The sequence below is a fragment of the Balaenoptera musculus genome, chromosome 5, assembly GCF_009873245.2.
Source record: "Balaenoptera musculus isolate JJ_BM4_2016_0621 chromosome 5, mBalMus1.pri.v3, whole genome shotgun sequence".
Lineage (NCBI taxonomy): Eukaryota > Metazoa > Chordata > Mammalia > Artiodactyla > Balaenopteridae > Balaenoptera > Balaenoptera musculus.
In genome coordinates, this window is record NC_045789.1 from 114,152,967 (window position 1) to 114,174,078 (window position 21,112).

Here is a 21,112-nt window from a genome sequence, read left to right on the forward strand (position 1 = left end):
CTCTAGAGCACAGGCTCAGTAGTTGTGGTGCACGGGCTTAGTTGCTCTGCGGCATGTGGGATCTTCCCGGACCAGGGCTCGAACCCGTGTCCCCTGCATTGGCAGGCGGATTCTTAACCACTTTGCCACCAAGGAAGCCTGGATCATCGTGTTTTCATTGTCATTTGTCTCTAGGTATTTTTTGATTTCCTCTTTGATTTCTTCAGTGATCTCTTGGTTATTTAGTACCGTATTGTTTAGCCTCCATGTGTTTGTATTTTTTACGTTTTTTTCCCTGTAATTCATTTCTAATCTTATAGCGTTGTGGTCAGAAAAGATGCTTGATATGATTTCAATTTTCTTAAATTTACTGGGGCTTGATTTGTGACCCAAGATGTGATCTATCCTGGAGAATGTTCCATGCGCACTTGAGAAGAAAGTGTAATCTGCTGTTTTTGCATGGAATGTCCTATAAATATCAGTTAAATCTATCTGGTCTTTTGTGTCATTTAAAGCTTCTGTTTCCATATTTATTTTCATTTTGGATGGATCTGTCCATTGGTGTAAGTGAGGTGTTTAAGTCCCCCACTATTATTGGGTTACTGTCGATTTCCTCTTTTAGAGCTGTTAGCAGTTGCCTTATGTGTTGAGGTGCTCCTATGTTGGGTGCATATATATTTATAATTGTTATATCTTCTTCTTGGATTGATCCCTTGATCATTATGTAATGTCCTTCCTTGTCTCTTGTAATATTCTTTATTTTAAAGTCTATTTTATCTGATATGAGTATAGCTACTCCAGCTTTCTTTTGATTTCCATTTGCATGGAATATCTTTTTCCATCCCCTCACTTTCAGTCTGTATGTGTCCCTAGGTCTGAAGTCGGTCTCTTGTCGACAGCATATATATGGGTCTTGTTTTTGTATCCATTCAGCAAGCCTGTGTCTTTTCGTTGGACCATTTAATCCATTCCCGTTTAAGGTAATTATCGATATGTATGTTCTTGTGACCATTTTCTTAATTGTTTTGGGTTTGTTTTTGTAGGTCCTTTTCTTGTCTCGTGTTTCCCACTTAGAGAAGTTCCTTTAGCATTTGTTGTAGAGCTGGTTTGGTGGTGCTGAATTCTCTTAGCTTATGCTTGTCTGTAAAATGTTTGATTTCTCCATCGAATCTGAATGAGATCCTTGCTGGGTAAAGTAATCTTGGTTTTAGGTTCTTCCATTCCATCACTTTAAGTATTTGATGCCACTCCCTTCTGGCTTGTAGAGTTTCTGCTGAGAAATCAGCTGTTTACCTTATGCGAGTTCCCTTTTATGTTATTTTTCGTTTTTCTCTTGCTGCTTTCAATAATTTTTCTTTGTCTTTAATTTTTGCCAATTTGATTATTATGTGTCTCGGTGTGTTTCTCCTTGGGTTTATCCTGTATGGTACTCACTGCGCTTCCTGTACTTGGGTGGCTATTTCCTTTCCCATGTTAGGGAAGTTTTTGACTATAATCGCTTGAAATATTTTCTCTGGTTCTTTCTCTCTCTTCTCCTTCTGGGACCCCTATAATGCGAATGTTGTTGTGTTTAATGTTGTCCCAGAGGTCTCTTAGGCTGTCTTCATTTCTTTTCATTCTTTTTTCTTTATTCTGTTCCGCAGAAGTGAATTCCACCATTCTGCTTCCAGGTCAATTATCCGTTCTTCTGCCTCAGTTATTGTGCTATTGATTCCTTCTAGTGTAGTTTTCATTTCAGTTATTGTATTGTTCATAGCTGTTTGTTTGTTCTTTAATTCTTCTAGGTCTTTGTTAAACATTTCTTGCATCTTCTCGATCTTTGCCTCCATTCTTTTTCTGAGGTCCTGGATCATCTTCACTATCATTATTGTGAATTCTTTTTCTGGAAGGTTGGAAGGTTGGAAGGTTTCTGGAAGGTTGCCTACCTCCACTTCATTTAGTTATTTTTCTGGGGTTTTATCTTGTTCCTTCATCTGTTACATAGCCCTCTGCCTTTTCATCTTGTCTATCTGTGAATGTGGTTTTTGTTCAACAGGCTGCAGGATTGTAGTTCTTGCTTCTGCTGTCTGTCCTCTGGTGGATGAGGCTATCTAAGAGGCTTGATGGGAGGGACTGGTGGTGGGTAGAGCTGACTGTGGCTCTGGTGGGCAGAGCTCAGTAAAACTTTAATCCACTTGACTGCTTATGGGTGGGGCTCGATTCCCTCCCTGTTGGTTGTTTGGCCTGAGGCAACCCAACACTGGAGCCTACCTGGCCTCTTTGCTGGGGCTAATGGCGGAGTCTGGGAGGGCTCACATCAAGGAGTACTTCCAAAATTTCTGCTGACAGTGCCCTTGTCCCCACAGTGAGCCACAGCCACCACCCGCCTCAGCAGGAGACCATCCAACACTAGCAGGTAGGTCTGGTTCAGTCTCCCCTGGGGTCACTGCCCCTTCCCCTGGGTCCCAATGCACACACTACTTAGTGTGTGCCCTCCAAGAGTGGAGTCTCTGTATCCCCCAGTCCTGTCAAAGTCCTGCAGTCAATTCCCACTAGGCTTCAAAGTCTGATTCTCTATGAATTCCTCCTCCCGTTGCCGGACCCCCAGGTTGGGAAGCCTGACATGGGGCTCAGAACCTTCACTCCAGTGGGTAGACTTCTGTGGTATAAGTGTTCTCCAGTCTGTGAGTCACCCACCCACGAGTTATGGGATTTGATTTTACTGTGATTGTCCCCCTCCTACCATCTCACTGTGGCTTCCCCTTTGTCTTTGGATGTGGGGTATCTTTTTTGGTGAGTTCCAGTGTCTTCCTGTCGATGTTTGTCCAGGAGCTAGTTGTGATTCTGGTATTCTCGCAAGAGGGAGTGAGAGCACGTCCTTCTACTCCGCCATCTTGGTTCCTCTCTCTCTGTCCATTTTTCTTTTTTTAGAGTAGTTTTTAGCACAGTTTTTACCACTTGTTATCATTGGTGAATTTGTTTTTTGGTTTGGATGCTCTCTTCTTTCTTTTTGTTAATTACTTTTTAATTATTTTTATTTTTAATAATTTTTTAATAACTTTATTTTCTTGTATTTTATTATTATTATTATTTTCTTTCGTTCTTTTCTTCTCCCTTTTATTCAGAGCCGTGAGGCTGACAGGGTGCTCCGGCCCAGTGTTAGGCTTGTGCCTCTAAGGTGGGAGAGCCGAGTTCAGGACATTGGCCCACCAGAGACCTCCCAGCTCCATGTAATATTAAATGGCGAAAGCTCTCCCAGAGATCTCCATCTCAATGCTAAGACCCAGCTCCACTCAACAACCAGCAAGCTACAGTGCTAGACACCCTATGCCAAACAACTAGCAAGACAGGAACACAACCCCACCCATTAGCAGAGAGACTGCCTAAATTAATTATAAGATCAAAGACACCCCAAAATGCACCACCTGACGTGGTCCTGCCCACCAGAAAGACAAGATCCACCTCATCCACCAGAACACAGGCAACAGTTGCCTCCACCAGGAAGTCTACACAACCCACTGAACCAACCTTAGCCACTGGGGGAAGACACCAAAAACAACGGGAACTACAAACCTGCAGCCTGCGAAAAGGAGACCCCAAGCACAGTAAGTGAAGCAAAATGAGAAGACAGAGAAACACACAGCAGATGAAGGAGCAAGGTAAAAACCCACCAGACCAAACAAATGAAGAGGAAATAGGCAGTCTACCTGAAAAATAATTCAGACTAATGATAGTAAAGATGATCCAAAATCTTGGAAATAGAATGGAGAAAATACAAGAAACTTAACAAGGACCTAGAAGAGCTAAAGAGCAGATAAACAATGATGAACAACACAATAAATGAAATTAAAATATCTCTAGAAGGAATCAATAGCAGAATAACTGAGGCAGAAGAACAGATAAATGACCTGGAAGATAAAATAGTAGAAATAAATACCACAGAGCGGAATAAAGAAAAAAGAATGAAAAGAATTGAGGACAGTTTCAAAGACTTCTGGGACAACATTAAACACACCAACATTCAAATTATAGGGGTCCCAGAAGAGGAAGAGAAAAAGAAATGTTCTGAGAAAATATTTGAAGAGATTATTATAGTTGAAAACTTCCCTAATATGGGAAAGGGAATAGTTAATCAAGTCCAGGAAGTGCAGGGAGTCCCATACAGGATAAATCCAAGGAGAAACATGCCAAGATACATATTAATCAAACTACCAAAAATTAAATACAAATAAAAAATATTAAAAGCAGCAAGGGAAAACAAAAAATAACATACAAGGGAATCCTCTTAAGGTTAGCAGGTGATCATTCAGCAGAAAGTCTGCAAGCCAGAAGGAAGTGGCAGGGCATTTAAAGTGATGAAAGGGAAAACCTACAACCAAGCTTACTCTACCCAGCAAGTATCTCATTCAGATTCAATGGAGAAATTAAAACATTTAGAGACAAGCAAAAGCTAAGAGAATTCAGCACCACCTAACCAACTTTACAACAAATGCTAAAGGAACTTCTCTAGGCAGGAAACACAAGAGAAGTAAGAGACCTACAGTAACAAACCCAAAACAATTAAGAAAATGGTAACAGGAACATACATATCAATAACTACCTTAAATGTAAATGGATTAAATGCTCCAAGCAAAAGACATAGACTGGCTGAATGGATACAAAAACAAGACCCATATATATGCTGTCTACAAGAGCCTCACTTCAGACCTAGGGACACATACAGACTGAAAGTGAGGGGATGGAAAAAGATATTCCATGCAAATGGAAATCAAAAGAAAGCTGGAGTAGCAATTCTCATAGCAGACAAAATAGACTTTAAAACAAAGACTATTACAAGAGACAAAGAAGGACACTACATAATCATCAAGGGGTCAATCCAAGAAGAAGATATAACAATTGTAAATATTTATGCACCCAACATAGGAGCACCTCAATACATAAAGCAAATGCTAACAGCCATAAAAGGGGAAATAGACAGTAACACAATCATAGTAGGGGACTTTAACACCCCACTTTCACCAATAGACAGATCATCCAAAATGAAAATAAATAAGGAAACAAAAGCTTTAAATGATACATTAAACAAGATGGACTTAATTGATATTTATAGGACATTCCATCCAAAAATGACAGAATACACTTTCTTCTCAAGTGCTCATGGAACATTCTCCAGGATAGATCATATCGTGGGTCACAAATCAAGCCTTGGTAAATTTAAGAATATTGAAATCATATGAAGTATCTTTTCTGACCACAATGCTATGAGACTAGATATCAATTACAGGAAAAAATCTGTATAAAATACAAACACATGGAGGCTAAACAATACACTACTTAATAACCAAGAGATCACTGAAGAAATCAAAGAGGAAATCAAAAAATACCTAGAAAAAAAATGACAATGAAAAAATGACAACCCAAAACCTATGGGTTGCAGCAAAAGCAGTTCTAAGAGGGAAGTTTATAGCAGTACAATCCTATCTCAAGAAATAAGAAACATCTCAAATAAACAACCTAACCTTACACCTAAAGCAATTAGAGAAAAAAGAACAAAATAACCCCAAAGTTAGCAGAAGGAAAGAAATCATAAGGATCATATCAGAATAAATGAAAAAGAAATGAAGGAAACAATAGCAAAGATGAATAAAACTAAAAGCTGGTTCTTTGAGAAGATAAACAAAATTGATAAACCATTAGCCAGACTCATCAAAAAAAAAAGGGAGAAGACTCAAATCAGTAGAATTAGAAATGAAAAAGGGAAGTAACAGCTGACACTGCAGAAATACTAAGCATCATGAGAGATTACTACAAGCAACTATACGGCAATAAAATGGACAACCTGGAAGAAATGGACAATTTCTTAGAAAAGCACAACCCGCTCATACTGAACCAAGAAGAAATAGAAAATATAAGGAGCCCAATCACAAGCACTGAAATTGAGACTGTGATTAAAAATCTTCCAACAAACAAAAGTCCAGGACCAGATGGCTTCACGGACGAACTCTACCAAACATTGAGAGAAGAGCTAACACCTGTCCTCCTCAAACTCTTCCAAACTATATCAGAGGGAGGAACACTCCCAAACTCATTCTATGATGCCACCATCACCCTGATTCCAAAACCAGACACAGATGTCACAAGGAAAGAAAACTACAGGCCATTATCACTGATGAACATAGATGCAAAAATCCTCAACAAAATACTAGCAAACAGAATCCAACAGCACATTAAAAGGATCATACACCATGATCAAGTGGGGTTTATCCCAGGAATGCAAGGATTCTTCAATATATGCAAATCAATCAATGTGATAAACCATATTAACAGATTGAAGGAGAAAATCCATATGATCATCTCAATAGATGCAGAAAAAGCTTTTGACAAAATTCAACACCCTTTTATGATAAAAACCCTCCAGAAAATAGGCATAGGGGGAAGTTACTGCAACTTAATAACGGCAATATATGACAATCCCACAGCCAACATTGTTCTCAGTGGTGAAAAACTGAAACCATTTCCTCTAAGATCAGGAACAAGACAAGGTTGTCCACTCTCTCCACTATTATTCAACATAGTTTTGGAAGTTTTAGCCACAGCAATTAGAGAAGAGAAAGAAATCAAAGGAATCTAAATCAGAAAAGAAGAAGTAAAGCTGTCAATGTTTGCAGATGACATGATACTATACATAGAGAATCCTAATGATGCTACCAGAAAATTACTAGAGCTAATCAATGAATTTCGTAAAGTAGCATGATAGAAAATTAATGCACAGAAATCTCTTGCATTCCTATACACTAATGATGAAAAATCTGAAAGAGAAATTAAGGAAACACTCCCATTTACCACTGCAACAAAAAGAATAAAATACCTAGGAATAAACCTACGTAAGGAGACAAAATACCTCTATGCCGAAAACTATAAGACACTGATGAAAGAAATTAAAGGTGATACTAACAGATGGAGAGATATACCATGTTCTTGGATTGGAAGAATCAACATGGTGATAATGACTATACTACCCAAAGCAATCTACAGATTCAATGAAATCCCTATCAAACTACTGCTGGCATTTTTCCCAGAAATAGAAAAAAGAATTTCACAATTTGTATGGAAACACAAAAGACCCCGAATAGCCAAAGCAATCTTGATAAAGAAAAACGGAGCTGGAGGAATCAGGCTCCCTGACTTCAGACTATACTACAAAGCTACTGTAATCCAGACAGTATGGTACTGGCACAAAGACAGAAATATAGATCAATGGAACAGATAGAAAGCCCAGAGATAAACCCATGCACATATGGCCACGTTATCTTTGATAAAGGAGGCAAGAATATACAATGGAGAAAAGACAGCCTCTTCAATAAGTGCTGTTATGAAAACTGGACAGCTACATGTAAAAGAATGAAATTAGAACACTCCCTAATACCATACACAAAAATAAACTCAAAATGGATTAAAGACCTAAATGTAAGGCCAGACACTACAAAACTCTTAGAGGAAAACAGAGGCAGAACACTCTATAACATAAATCACAGCAAGATCCTTTTTGACCCACCTCTTAGAGAAATGGAAATAAAAGCAAAAATAAAAAAATGGGACCTAATGAAACTTCAAAGCTTTTGCACAGCAAAGGAAACCATAAACAAGACAAAAAGACAACCCTCAGAATGGGAGAAAATATTTGCAAATGAAGTAACTGACAAAGGATTAATCTTCAAAATTTACAAGCAGCTCATGCAGCTCTATATCAAAAAAAACAAACAACCCAATCCAAAAATGGGTAGAAGACCTAAATAGACATTTCTCCAAAGAAGATGTACAGATTGCCAACAAACACATGAAAGAATGCTCAACATCATTAATCATTAGAGAAATGCAAATCAAAAGTACAATGAGGTATCACCTCACACTGGTCAGAATGGCCATCATCAAAAAATCTACAAACAATAAACGCTGGAGAGGGTGTGGAGAAAAGGGATCCCTCTTGCACTGTTGGTGGGAATGTAAGTTGATACCGCTACTATGGAGAACAGTATGGAGGTTCCTCAAAAAACTAAAAATAGAACTACCATGCGACCTAGCAATCCCACTACTGGGCATATACCCTGAGAAAACAATATTTTAAAAAGGGTCATATACCACAATGTTCACTGCAGCACTATTTACAATAGCCAGGACATGTTGGCAACCTAAGTGTCCACTGACAGATGAATGGATAAAGAAGATGTGGCACATATGTAAAATGGAATATTAGTCATAAAAAGAAACGAAACTGAGTTATTTGTATTGAGGTGGATGGACCTAGAGTCTGTCATACAGAGTGAAGTAAGTCAGAGAAAAACAAATACTGTACTCTAACACCTATATATGGAATCTAAAAAATAATAAATTGTTCTGAAGAACCTAGGGGCAGCACAGGAATAAAGATGCAGACGTAGAGAATGGACTTGAGAAGAAAGGGAGGGGGAAGGGTAAGCTGGGACGAAGTGAGAGAGTGGCATGGACATATATACACTACCAAATGTAAAATAGATAGCTAGTGGGAAGCAGCCACATAGCACAAGGAGAGCAGCTCGGTGCTTTGTGACCACCTAGAGGGGTGGGATAGGGAGGGTGGGAGGGAGACGCAAGAGGGTGGAGATAAGGAGATATATGTATATGTATAGCTGATTCCCTTTGTTATAAAGCAGAAAGTAACACACGTTTGTAAAGTAATTATACTCCAGTAAAGATGTTCAAAAAAAAAAAAAAAGTCGAAAATAAGTGGAATGGGCAATACATATGCTTTTATATTATGATGGAATATAACCCTTAGCCCCCCCACCCCATTTCAGTCTCTTAGGAAGCTTTTGATTTTAAGTTGCTGGGTCAACTGTAGCCATAATAACGTATTTTGGCAACACTAAAACATATGCAGATGTTTTACATTATTCCCTGTCCACAATGGAGGATATGAATATTGCTGATAAGAGTTTTTTTTTAATGTCTTTTAAAATTACATTCCATATTTAAAATGTTGTCAGATTTTCATATTAAAATAATACCTTGGGAAAGGCATTTCATTGCTTTAAACTATATTGTAATTTATATAATTTCCTGTTGATATCAAAGATTTGGCTCATAATAAGATTTTATAGGTCATGTTTCCCCTTGTGGCCCTTTGTGTTTACTTGGCATTATAAATAAATTATAGATTACCTGCAGATGTTTCTATTAGCATATTGAAAATTCTGAGCCATAAAGTCTGGTTATAAACTGGAGTCTGACTCTGGTTTATAAAACATATCTGCCTTAAAAATTTTTGGAAACAAAATGAAAGTATTCTGTTTCTTTCAGTTTAATACCACATGGAAACTAGTTTTGCAACATTCATAAATTTCTTTTCGTATGAATGAATTTAAGGAACCTGCATTTCCTTTGTGATGATACGTTAATAGTTTTAGTAAAAAAACTTACATATAAATATACATTTAATCATATAGTATCTTTTTTGTGGAACTATCCAATTAACCTATCTGAATTCAACATAAAATAACCAATAATTATGGGTGTACAGCTATTATGGGAGCTTTTCAGATTTATAAATTGATAGGTGGAAAATAATTCTGATTTGGTTAAGCATTCTTTCCCTCACTGCTATAAACTTTAATGACATTTGTAACAAGAGAATTTCTAGTTCATATCTTGTGAAGTAGAAAAAGTCAAAATTCAAGGGAAGGAAGTAAATACTTTACAATGTTAGAAACTTTCTGAATAGACTTTAGACTATATAAGGAGTGGTAAGCAAATAGTGGTGTTTCAAATAATTTGAGATTAAATGGGAAAAACTGTAGAGGAATAATGGAAGAATAATTGAATTTTTAGAGAAAATCAATATACAAATAAATATCATATAAAAACGGAAAGATAAAAATGGGAGTATTGTCTCATTATAGATTTTGAAATATATTTTATTTAAGTCACTTTCAATAAAAAGGTATCATTTTCCCACACTATTCTAATTTTAACATTTTTGATGTTATGTCTATTAGTTGAATTTCTTAAGTCAATGTTACTTTCTGGAAATAACTAGAGGAATCTGTTATGACAAGGTATATTTTGTGTTGTGATTCCTTTTAAAGATCCATGTTGTTGACCTAATACATTGATTCAGAGATAACAAACAACTAGTTGAATCTAGTTCCACTGTTAACCATATCCTGAAGCTTTATAGAGCAAAGGATTAGAGCAAGTTTTAACAAAGGGTACTTGCCTGCCACCCACTCAGACCCTAATCCAATTAAAACATGCATGAACAGCCCTCAGAATGGGAGAAAATATTTGCAAATAAAACAACAGACAAAGGATTAATCTCCAAAATATACAAACAGCTCATATAGCTCAATATCAGAAAAACAAACAATCCTATTAAAAAATGGGTGGAAGACCTAAATAGACACTTCACCAAGGAAGACATACAGATGACCAAGAGGCACATGAAAAGATGCTCAGCATCGCTAATTATTAGAGAAATGCAAATCAAAACTACAGTGAGGTATCACCTCATGCCAGTCAGAATGGCCATTATCAAAAAATCTAGAAACAATAAATTCTGGAAAAGGTGTGGTGAAAAGGGAACCCTCCTGTGCTGTTGGTGGGAATGTAAATTGATACAGCCACTATGGAGAACAGTATGGAGGTTCCTTTAAAAACTAAAAATAAAACTACCATATGACCCAGCAATCCCTCTACTGAGCATATACCCTGAGAAAACCTAATTCAAAGAGTCATGTACCACAATGTTCATTGCAGCTCTATTTACAATAGCCAGAGCATGGAAGCGACCTAAGTGTCCATCAACAGATGAATGAATAAAGAAGATGGGCACATATATACAATGGAATATTACTCAGCCATAAAAGAAACGAAACTGAGTTATTTGTAGTGAGGTGGATGGACCTAGAGTCTGTCATACAGAATGAAGTAAGTCAGGAAGAGAAAAACAAATACCTTATGCTAATGCATATATATGGAATCTAAAAAAAAAATGGTACTGATGAACCTAGTTGCAGGGCAGTAATAAAGATGTAGACATAGACAATGGACTTGGGGACATGGGGTGGGAGGGGGAACCTGGGGCCCAGTGAGAGTAACATTTACATATATACACTACCGAACATAAAATAGTTAGCTAGTGGGAAGCAGCAGCATAGCACAGGGAGATCAGCTCGGTGCTTTGCGATGACCTAGAGGGGTGGGATAGGGAGGACGGGAGGGAGGCTCAAGAGGGAGGGGATATGGGGACATATGTATGCATATGGCTGATTCACTTTGGTGTACAACAGAAACCAACACAGTATTGTGAAGCAATTATACTCCAATAAAGATCTATTTAAAAAAATTTTAAATGTAATTGTGAATCACTATATTGTACATCTATAACATAGACTATTGTACATCAACTATATTTCAATTAAAAAATAAATTTAAAAAAATGCATGAAAAGAATACACAACAAAACATCAAAAGTATCTTGAATGTAGAGTTACTTTGCCTAGATGTTGCTCAGCTTATATGTTTTCCCACGTGGAATATAAAATTTATTTTTCAAAGTTCCAGACAAGTGCACATAAGATGAGGTTTCTTCTACGTATATTTTTCTTAACCTAATATTAAAAATCAGTTATCTTGCAAAGTGATGAATTACTTGGGTTTCCTGCGATTGATTTTCTACATTCAACAATTATATTAAAAAAAAAAATTACAGATCTGATCATGCACCAGTCCTGCCCTCCATCTACCTCAAATTCCTTTTGTCCAGAATGTTTATTTTAGCTTATAATTATAATATATTTGATTAATGCCTGCCCCCACCGCCACTGGAGTAGGGACTAGGTCAGGTTTTGCTAGGCTTAAGGCTTAGCACAATGTCTGTTCTATAGCAATACTTAATGAATATCAGCTGAAGGAAGAGGGGTCATGGAAATTGATGTTGCATGGAACCGGGGTCCTTTCTATCGGGGTGGCCAAAAGGTTCGTTCGGTTTTTTCTGCAAGATGGCTCTAGTAGCACTTAGATGTCTTTAACTTCATTTGAAACAATTTTGTTAGATTGTATGTGACAGCTGTCATATCAGCGTGCATTTAAGAAAAGATTTATCAAAATTGGTGAATTTTTGTGTAGCCATTTTAATATTGAGGATGGAAGAAAAAAGCAACATTTTTGGTATATTATGCTTTATTATTTCAAGAAAGGTAAAAACTCAACTGAAACACACACAAAAAAAAGATTTGTGCAGTGTATGGAGAAGGTGCTGTGACTGATTGAAAATGTCAAAAGTGGTTTGTGAAGTTTTGTGTTGGAGATTTCTTGCTGGATGATTCTCCATGGTTGTGTAGACCAGTTGAAGTTGATAGCGACCAAATGGAGACATTAACTGAGAACAATTAAAGTTATACCATGCGGGAGATAGCCGACATACTCAAAATATCCAAATCAAGGGTTGAAAATCATTTGCACTTGTTTATGTGAACCGCTTTGATGTTTGGGTTCCACATAAGTTAAGCGAAAAAACCTTCTTGACTGTATTTTCGCATGCGATTCTCTACTTAAACGTAAACAAAAACGTTCTGTTTTTAAGACAAATTGTGACAGGTGATGAAAAGTGGATACTGTACAACAATGTGGAATGGAAGAGATCGTGGGGCAAGTGAAATGAACCACCACCAACCACACCAAAGGCCAGTTCCTTCCTGAAAATCAAATGATTAATTCCAAGTATTGCTCCCAATTAGACCAACTGAAAGCAGCCCTCGACGAAAAGCGTCCAGAATTAGTCAATAGAAAACGCATAATCTTCCATCAGGATAACGCAAGACTGCATGTTTCTTTGATGACCAAGCAAAAACTGTTACAGCTTGGCCGGGAAGTTCTGATTCATCTGCCATATTCACCAGACATTGCACCTTCGGATTTCCATTTATTTCGGTCTTTACAAAGTTCTCTTAATGGGAAAAAATTCAATTCCCTGGAAGACTGTAAAAGGCAACTGGAACAGTTCTTTGCTCAAAAAGATAAAAAGTTTTAGGAAGATGGAATTATGAAGTTGCCTGAAAAATGGCAGAGGTAGTGGAACAAAAGGGTAAATATGTTGTTCAATAAAATTCTTGGTGAAAATGAAAAATGTGTCTTTCATTTTTACTTAAAAACCGAAGGCATTTTTTGTCCAACAAGATACATTATGTCTAATTATCTTCAGTGGGTATGAAGGTCCTGGGATCTTTGATATTGTTTGTTAGCTTTGAAAAGTGCCTCAGTTAACTCCACCCCTCCATCACTCCCCCCATCCCCTTGCCCCCTTGGAAGTGAGAGATTGATCGGGAAGTTTTGGGGGCTGCTAAAGACCATTTAATGTCTGGCTGAAAAAATGCTTTTGTCTTTCTTAGGCACACTGAGATAACTCTTGTATTCATTAATTTGCTCTTCTATCCTCACTCAACAAATATTTAAGAAGTATGTTACAACAAACACTAGAATAAAGAGTAATGAAGGTTTGACTATGTAGCCAAGTCTACTTTTACAATGGGCAATGTGGCAGCAAAAAGCAAAGGTACATTGGCTCACAGACCAATTTCCTTGCTTGAGACTCACTCACCTGAGAGGACTGTGTTACCTTTTCAGAAAGGATGGGTTGAAGAATTAAAGTGCAGTTTAACAGGCTGAGCAGAGATTCTTTCCTCTTTAGGAATATGGAGCCCAAATTGAAAAATAATCCTGCCACCCCTACCCCTTCATCCGCCTGTGGAGAGGGAGAGGAAGAAAGAGAGAATATGAGAGAGAGAGAGAGAGAATAAGAGAGAGAGAAAATAAGAGAGAGAGAAGAAATGGACAGAGTTACAAAGAAAAGCCATTCTGTACCACTGGAGACATTCTTTGAAGGGTCTCTCTCTCTTTTTTTTTTTCGGAGAATTCCAAAACAATAGGAAACATCCCCGACTCTGAAAGATGCAAAGAAATCTGCTACTGGTTCTGTGAGGAAACAAGGATTTATGATAGCTTTTGACATTGAATATAGTCTCTTTGGGCAGTTGGGTTCTGCTTCTTCAAGCATGTCTTCAAGAGGTGGGAATAGGGCCATGAAAAAAGGACAGAATCAGAATCAGATGTATTGAGGCTCTGCTCTATCAGTTGCTAGATAAGACCTTGAATAATGTGCTTAGCTTGTCTAAATATTCTAGGTTCTATGTGAATGGGCTAATTTCCTTTATAAAGTTATTGTGAGGATTATATGAAACAACTGGCATATCACAGGAGCTTCAAAGTGTGCTTTCCATGTTAGCATGTTATTTGTACTCTCCTAAGATTTTTCAAAGTTCAGGTAGAGATACATAATTGATGTGGGGGTGAGTGATAATCTCATGAAAAAACATGGAGGTATATTTGTGGTGTACAATTATTCTTGTGTAGGAAATTAGAAATTTGAGGTCATAATTGAAGTTTGCATTGCTTCTTCCTACTGACAGTTGAATCTTTCAAACAGAGACAGTAAAAAGTGAAAGATCTGCTATGCGTATGGTATAAGTGAGTAATAGTTTTCTGATGTATTCTTGGCTTTTAATTAGGTATGGGGTTAGGGATGAAGTGCAATCCAGAAAGACCAGCTTTCATTCAGGGGTGTGAATGCCAGGAGGTGGGGATCATTGGAGGCCATCTTAGAGGCTGCCTTCCACAGTAACTGAATTCCTACTTCTAACAAGCGCATGAAGATAGTTGGAATTACTACCATTTTCAGGAAGGACCCTGCGTTACCACTGCAAATGTAATGTTGCTTTGAGCTAATTATAATTTATAGTTGCTGAAATGTATGCACTATTTAATGCATTTGTAGACTTGACCTTAAAACTTAACTTTTATGACCTTTTATTTTTTGTGTATTTACTGCCTTTCTACATTTTTAATGGCATTCTGTTTTTATCAGTTCTTTGTTACCACTGCCCCATCCTCCCCTGATGGAAAAGAGAAATGTAAAAATGTTTCAGAACTGGCATAGGGAATTGGATGCTGTATTCAGTTTAGGGCCAAGAATGATAAACTATAGTTGACAGCTTGAACCCCAAAGATCATTTCCTCTGAAATACACTTTGAAAATACAAGTAGTCAAGATTAGGATAAAGTTTTTTTTTTTTCTCCCAATTCTAAAATTTTCTTATTATAATTAGGCAACTTATTGGGACAAGAACATTCAAGTTTTCAGTTTCTCCCATAGATAAGATTTAAAGGAGACAGTAAAATCAAACTTTATAGCTGGAAGAGAATCTTAGAGATGATTTACTCATTCTCTCACTTTATGGATACAAAAAGTGAGTCCCTACAAGACTCAGGTTCAAAGATACCCCAAACACAGTAATGTAAAACCAGACTCATGACCTTCCCTGCAAACATGGTCCATTTCAGTCAACGGTATATGCAAGCCCCAAACCTGTAGGTCCCTGTGGACACTCTCATCCACTATATCCAATTCATCATAAAGTTCTATTCATTTCACTCCACAAATAAAGTATATTTGAATCCATTTACTTTTCCCTTTTCCTACTAAACACGTATCTGGTCTAAATGACCATAAACTACATTCTGGATTCCTGTAATGGTCTCTTCCCTGATTCTACTCTTGCACCTTTGTAATCCATTCTCCACAGATTAGCACAATAATTCTTTTAAATGCAAATCTGATGCCATCAATTCCATTTCTTTACATTGCTGTTAACTTCAAGACCAAAATTGCTGAGAAGCCCTCCTAGATCCTGCAGGGTCTGGCCTCTTCTGTCACATCTGATCATTCTCTCTTCCCCTTACCTAGGGACCTAAAGTTCCTTTTTAAACTGCTCTGCTGCTTCAGGGCCTTCCTTTAAAGACTTTCCTCACCTGGACCAGCGTTCTCTGCTCCCTGTGTCCAACTTATTCATATCTTGGGTCAGATATCACTTCCTCTAGGAAGCATTCTTTAACCCTTCTGATGCAGTCAAGTTTCCCCTATATTCTAATGTCACATTTGTAATTATATTTTTAATTTGTGTGGTTATTTGATTACTTCTTATTTTCCTCACCAGATTGTGTTAGGAGGACAGAGAATGTTTTGTGCACCATATTACTTCAGTATTGGGCACAGAATTTGAGATCTAGAAACACTTTTATGAACAATGTCTGAATGAATGAGTTGCGTCTTGAACTCAGGTCCCTTAACTCAGGTCCGGTGTGATTTCTACCACATTTTGCTGCCTTTTCCTCTCTTGTTAAATAAATAATTCTATCTTTTAATTGAAAGTGAAAGAAGCATAGGAATTTTAACTTCATAGTGAATTTTAAAATGGGAGGTGAATAATCACTGAAATGAAAAACCAAGGTCAATTGTTCATAGTGGAATTGCGTAAATAGAAAAACTGAGCACACACAAGACAGTGCTAAAAAATACAGAGGGACATGGGGCAACAGGTAAAAATTAGTTATTTTAGCATTATCATGATAAGATAAAAGCAGGGACTATACGTGTATGTTATAAGTGGGCCCAGTGTAGAAAGTAAGTTAGAAGGACACAGGAGCGGAGAAAAAGCATCTGTCACACTACCATTGCTAGCATACCTGAGAGAGATATGCAAAGCAATGAATTCTTTTTAAGCTCTAAAATGTAGTATCACAGACTATTCACTTTCCTCTAGTTAGTCCTTAAAAACTGTACAAACACTGATCCTATTGATGTTTGGTTATGGCATTCTCCTCTACACTCATCCCCTGGAAAGATTAGCTTAAAGTAAGGAAAAAGAATTTTGATGACCTACTAACCTAGTTAGCTTATTAGAGTCAGACTTTGGCCACAAAATGATTCCCTGTGATTCACACTGGGCCTTGAATAAATATTCTAAAACTTTTGGCAAAAGCTTTAAAAATTTTTTTGCACAATATTTTTTCCCAAACAGTGAGAAGATCTACCTTGAAAGTTATGACTGAGGTGCTTGGAATTCTGCTGTCTCCTGTGGAGGAAGCAAATAGAAAAGACTGCCAAAAAACTAAACACCTGGAAAGGATGGGCTTTAAGCCCTCTCTCAGGAAATGATCATGCTCTACATCTCACACCTGGGTAGAGGTATGCATTCTTACTAACATCTTGAGTAGGACTGTGTTATTTTAAAACTGACAAATGAAAGACTTGCCTAGACCATATCTGATTGTGTAATTGTTATTAAGGATGATCACTGTAACAAGAAATTGCTTTTGCACAAGTATTCACATATACCAATTCAATACTTTTTGGATTCTATACAACAGTAAAGTAATAAATATAATTTTTAAAGTACTATGTTTGGAAAAAGGAAAAATTAGTGTCTAGAGAGAAAAGAGGAAAGAAAAAGTAAGATATCTGTATCTTTTTTACTTCATACAAAAATCTTTGTTATTTATATATAGTAGGTGAAAATTTTTCAAATAATGACTTATATGAAAATCTGTTAATTTCTAATGAAAATGCCGAACTTGGATTTGATCTTGAACACGTAGGCACATCGTGTCTGGTTGTTCAACCCCAAGGAAGCAGAATATATTAAATGAGGAATTGTATTTTTAATTTAAAAAAATCAATAATTGGGGATAGAATTTTCCTTTGCTATTTATTTTATATTACATGAAAACCCTTCAAGAAATAGTTTACTTGTGATATTTGAACAGCGAATATCAGTGGCATTGTCGAAACTTAAGGCAATAATGCAAGTTATTTGCATTTTGGGGGCTTTAGTTTCTTAATCCATAAAATAAGGATAATTGTTCATTCCGTATATATATGCCTATTCTAACCACTTTATATAACAGTATTAAAATAAACAGCAAAATTAAACTATAGAGGAAAACTAGAGAAGTAGGAAATTAAACACACCCCAAACATATACATACACACAGAAAGTAACTCACTTTCCAGGTCTCCCCACCTTTTTGTTAGAGGAAAAGTAAACACATTTTTGGTTTTCAAAGGTCTATCTTAGAAATGTTACTTTATCAATGACTACATTTATTAAGTAAAAAGAAACAATAATAAACTTCCCAATGCCCTGGCTTAATTTGGTTTGGGTTTCATACGTATCTCAATGGAATGTTTTTCTGCCTATAGACCCCGTTTCCTAAGGTTCTATGAAGCAGAGTTGGGCATCCGCTGTCCTTACTCCCCCAGCACCAATAAAAGTGTTAAAGCCTGTAGCCTGCAGTAGAGAAACCATAACAGATAAAACAGTAAATGTACCTTTTATAACTGGAAAAGTTTTATGTTGTAAGAAGATAGTACCGTTTAAGTAAGATGAGGATTTGATTATTCTAACTATGATTTGCAGTCACTAAATACTAATTTTATGATCTATAAAATAATTGATGAGAATGCTGAAATGCCTTATTCCAGTTTCAAATTATAAATGGAGGATTTATAAAACCATCTACCAAGTTGTTATGCAAAGAGGGCAATATTTTGACAAGTTATAAAGCCCATGGGGTTTATCAAAGCAAAACAAATTAGAAGCATTCTCACTTTGCTTAGCTCTACAAGGCATAAACAGATTAACTGGTCTTTCTTTTATTTCTGAGATTTATATCTGATAGCTTGCTCTGAGCAATATGATTATGAGTGGAGAACTAGAGAATTTCTTATTCCTTTTAAATTCACATTACTAAATCTCAGGGCTGCAGCCATTTGCTAAAATGCTCAGAGTTTTAGCACTTGGCACCATCCTGCTTTGTGTAGATTAAAAATACATTCATTGAATATGTGAATGAATAATTGTCAGAAATTGAATACTAGCTTATATGTTAAATTTCCATCCTTGAAAAAATATGCCGTTTTTGTTAAATCTTGAGATCTTTCTCTTAGCCTATTTTTTGGAGTTCACAAGAGGCACAATATCAGACAATAGGTCAGAATTTAGAAAACATGGTTTCTCTGTTAAAGGAACATAACAACGTAAAGAGAGTAGATATGTCTTACTTTATGGAAATTAACCTGCCCAGCATGTGTTATGGATAAAAAGAACAATGGGGTGGATGAATAAACCAATAAATCAGCTTATCTGGCCTAAATCAGATTTGTAATGGGCATTTTCCAAAGTGGGTGTATTTTTCTGGTTTCCCGTCTGCCTGGTCCTTCTGATTTAGTGATGTGTTGTGGACTCCCTCCATTTGCAACCATTCTGATTCATTTCCTGGCTTTTAAAGTTCTTTCCTGGAATAGTGCCTTCTTGGGCTGCCATCTCAGAAGCAGACCTCTCTTCCTTCTTTGGACTTATTCCAAAATCAACTATGTGCAACTCAGGCCTTTGTGTGAAGACTTGACAAACCAAGGCCCAGATCCATTTACTTTTAGCTGTAACAGATAAAATAACCAGACAGAAGCAAAATACCTCCTTTGGTCTTTTTTACCTTGGTCTTTTAAACATCAGTTTTTAAATAATTTTATTGGTTTGTAGGAAAAACACAATTGATAGTGTTGACTAAGAGGATCTGTAACAATGGGAAATCATGGTAGGCACATTAATTCAGCATCACGAGGCACTTCTGTGTCCAGTGCACAGTCTCCAGTCATACATCCTGGGTCTTCTCCCTGTATCTTCCAGTAAATCCTTAATTGATTCAGAGGATTACTGGGTATCTCCATACCTCATTTCCATCCCTTGTATAAATGAGGAAAAAATTATGGCCACTACCGTCTTTTGGAAAATAGCTATTTAAATGTTTTGTTCTCATTTTTTAAATCCATCAGTCTGAATATTCACTCACTACTCCTCTAAAACTTTTTTTTTTTTTTTTTTTGGCCATGCTGTGTGGCATGTGGGATCTTAGTTCCCCGACCAGGGATCGAACCTGTGCCCCCTCCGTTGGGAGTGTGGAGTCTTAACCACTGGACCACCGGGGAAGTCCCCTCTAAAACTTTTGAATGTTTTAACAATCCATTTGTTCTAGAGTACAAATAGCAAAAATAATTGCAGCTGTCCTTCATATCTCAGTCTTCACTAAAACAAATTAATACTTGACTTCAAGCTGCTAAGCACCTAGAAGGTCTCAGAAGAAAGAATTAATGATTTTGTTTGCATCTTGTTTTCGGTTGGAATATAGTGGTACAAAAAGTATATTCTCACTTTATGAAAAATATTCATGGTTATTTTTTAGTAGAAAGATTTATTTCAGAATAACTAGTTAAAGTTTGATCTATTTATTTGTGCAATACAATTGCATATACTTATTTTTGTGTTAGTGACTGTAGAAGAGCATGCTTGCATCTTATTATTTTTTTTTCCCAGCACATAATGGAAATTTGGAGATGTCCATATGGTTATGACTTCATGGTAATGATTTTTGTGCTTATGTAGGTCTTCCAAGTGAACAGAGAAAAATTCTCGTTCCAAGACTACTGGTGTTAACCAACTGCCATTCAAATTTGAGTAAAAAGAGAAGGAGAGAGAATGAGGATAGCACATAATCCAGAATGTGTAACATATTCTTCATATAAGCAGTCTGGTACATGGAACTCCTCCAAGCAAAATTATGCCTCATGAATCTGTAAGAACACACTGCAGATTTAAAAAATGATTTCAGTTTCATTTCAAGGGTGGAGTGCCCCACAGTAGAGATTATAGTAGGCTAGTGGCAACATGTGCAGTAGATTGGCTCCCAAGCCTGGGTCATTGTTGGAATCTCCTGGTGTGACCCCAGCAATGCTAAAATCAGAAGTTCTAGGATATGTCCTGAGAATTCTATTATTTTAAATATTCAATATTTAAAAAATCTCTCTAGTATGGGAGTTATCCTTGTAGTGGTCAGAGAGTAGACATGAAGTCAGAGAATCCAGGGTCTAATTTTGCCAAGTGTCACTTTTCTCATGATTAAATAGAGGGAAATGATACCTGTTCTGTAAAGTGCTGCAATATGAGAGTAAACCGTATGCAAAACACCTGCTAAAAAATTGTCTCTCAGAGGATAACCACTATTTTTAAAATTGATAATAAATGTTATAATGCAAGGTGAAGAACTTCAACCAGGAGGACAAGATTTGTTAAGTGGGACTAGAGAAGAGTTCAGAAGCTGAGGGTTAAGAAATAATGTAATAAACAAGAAAAATGGTACATGAGGAAGTGGATGAGCAATTCATAGCGAT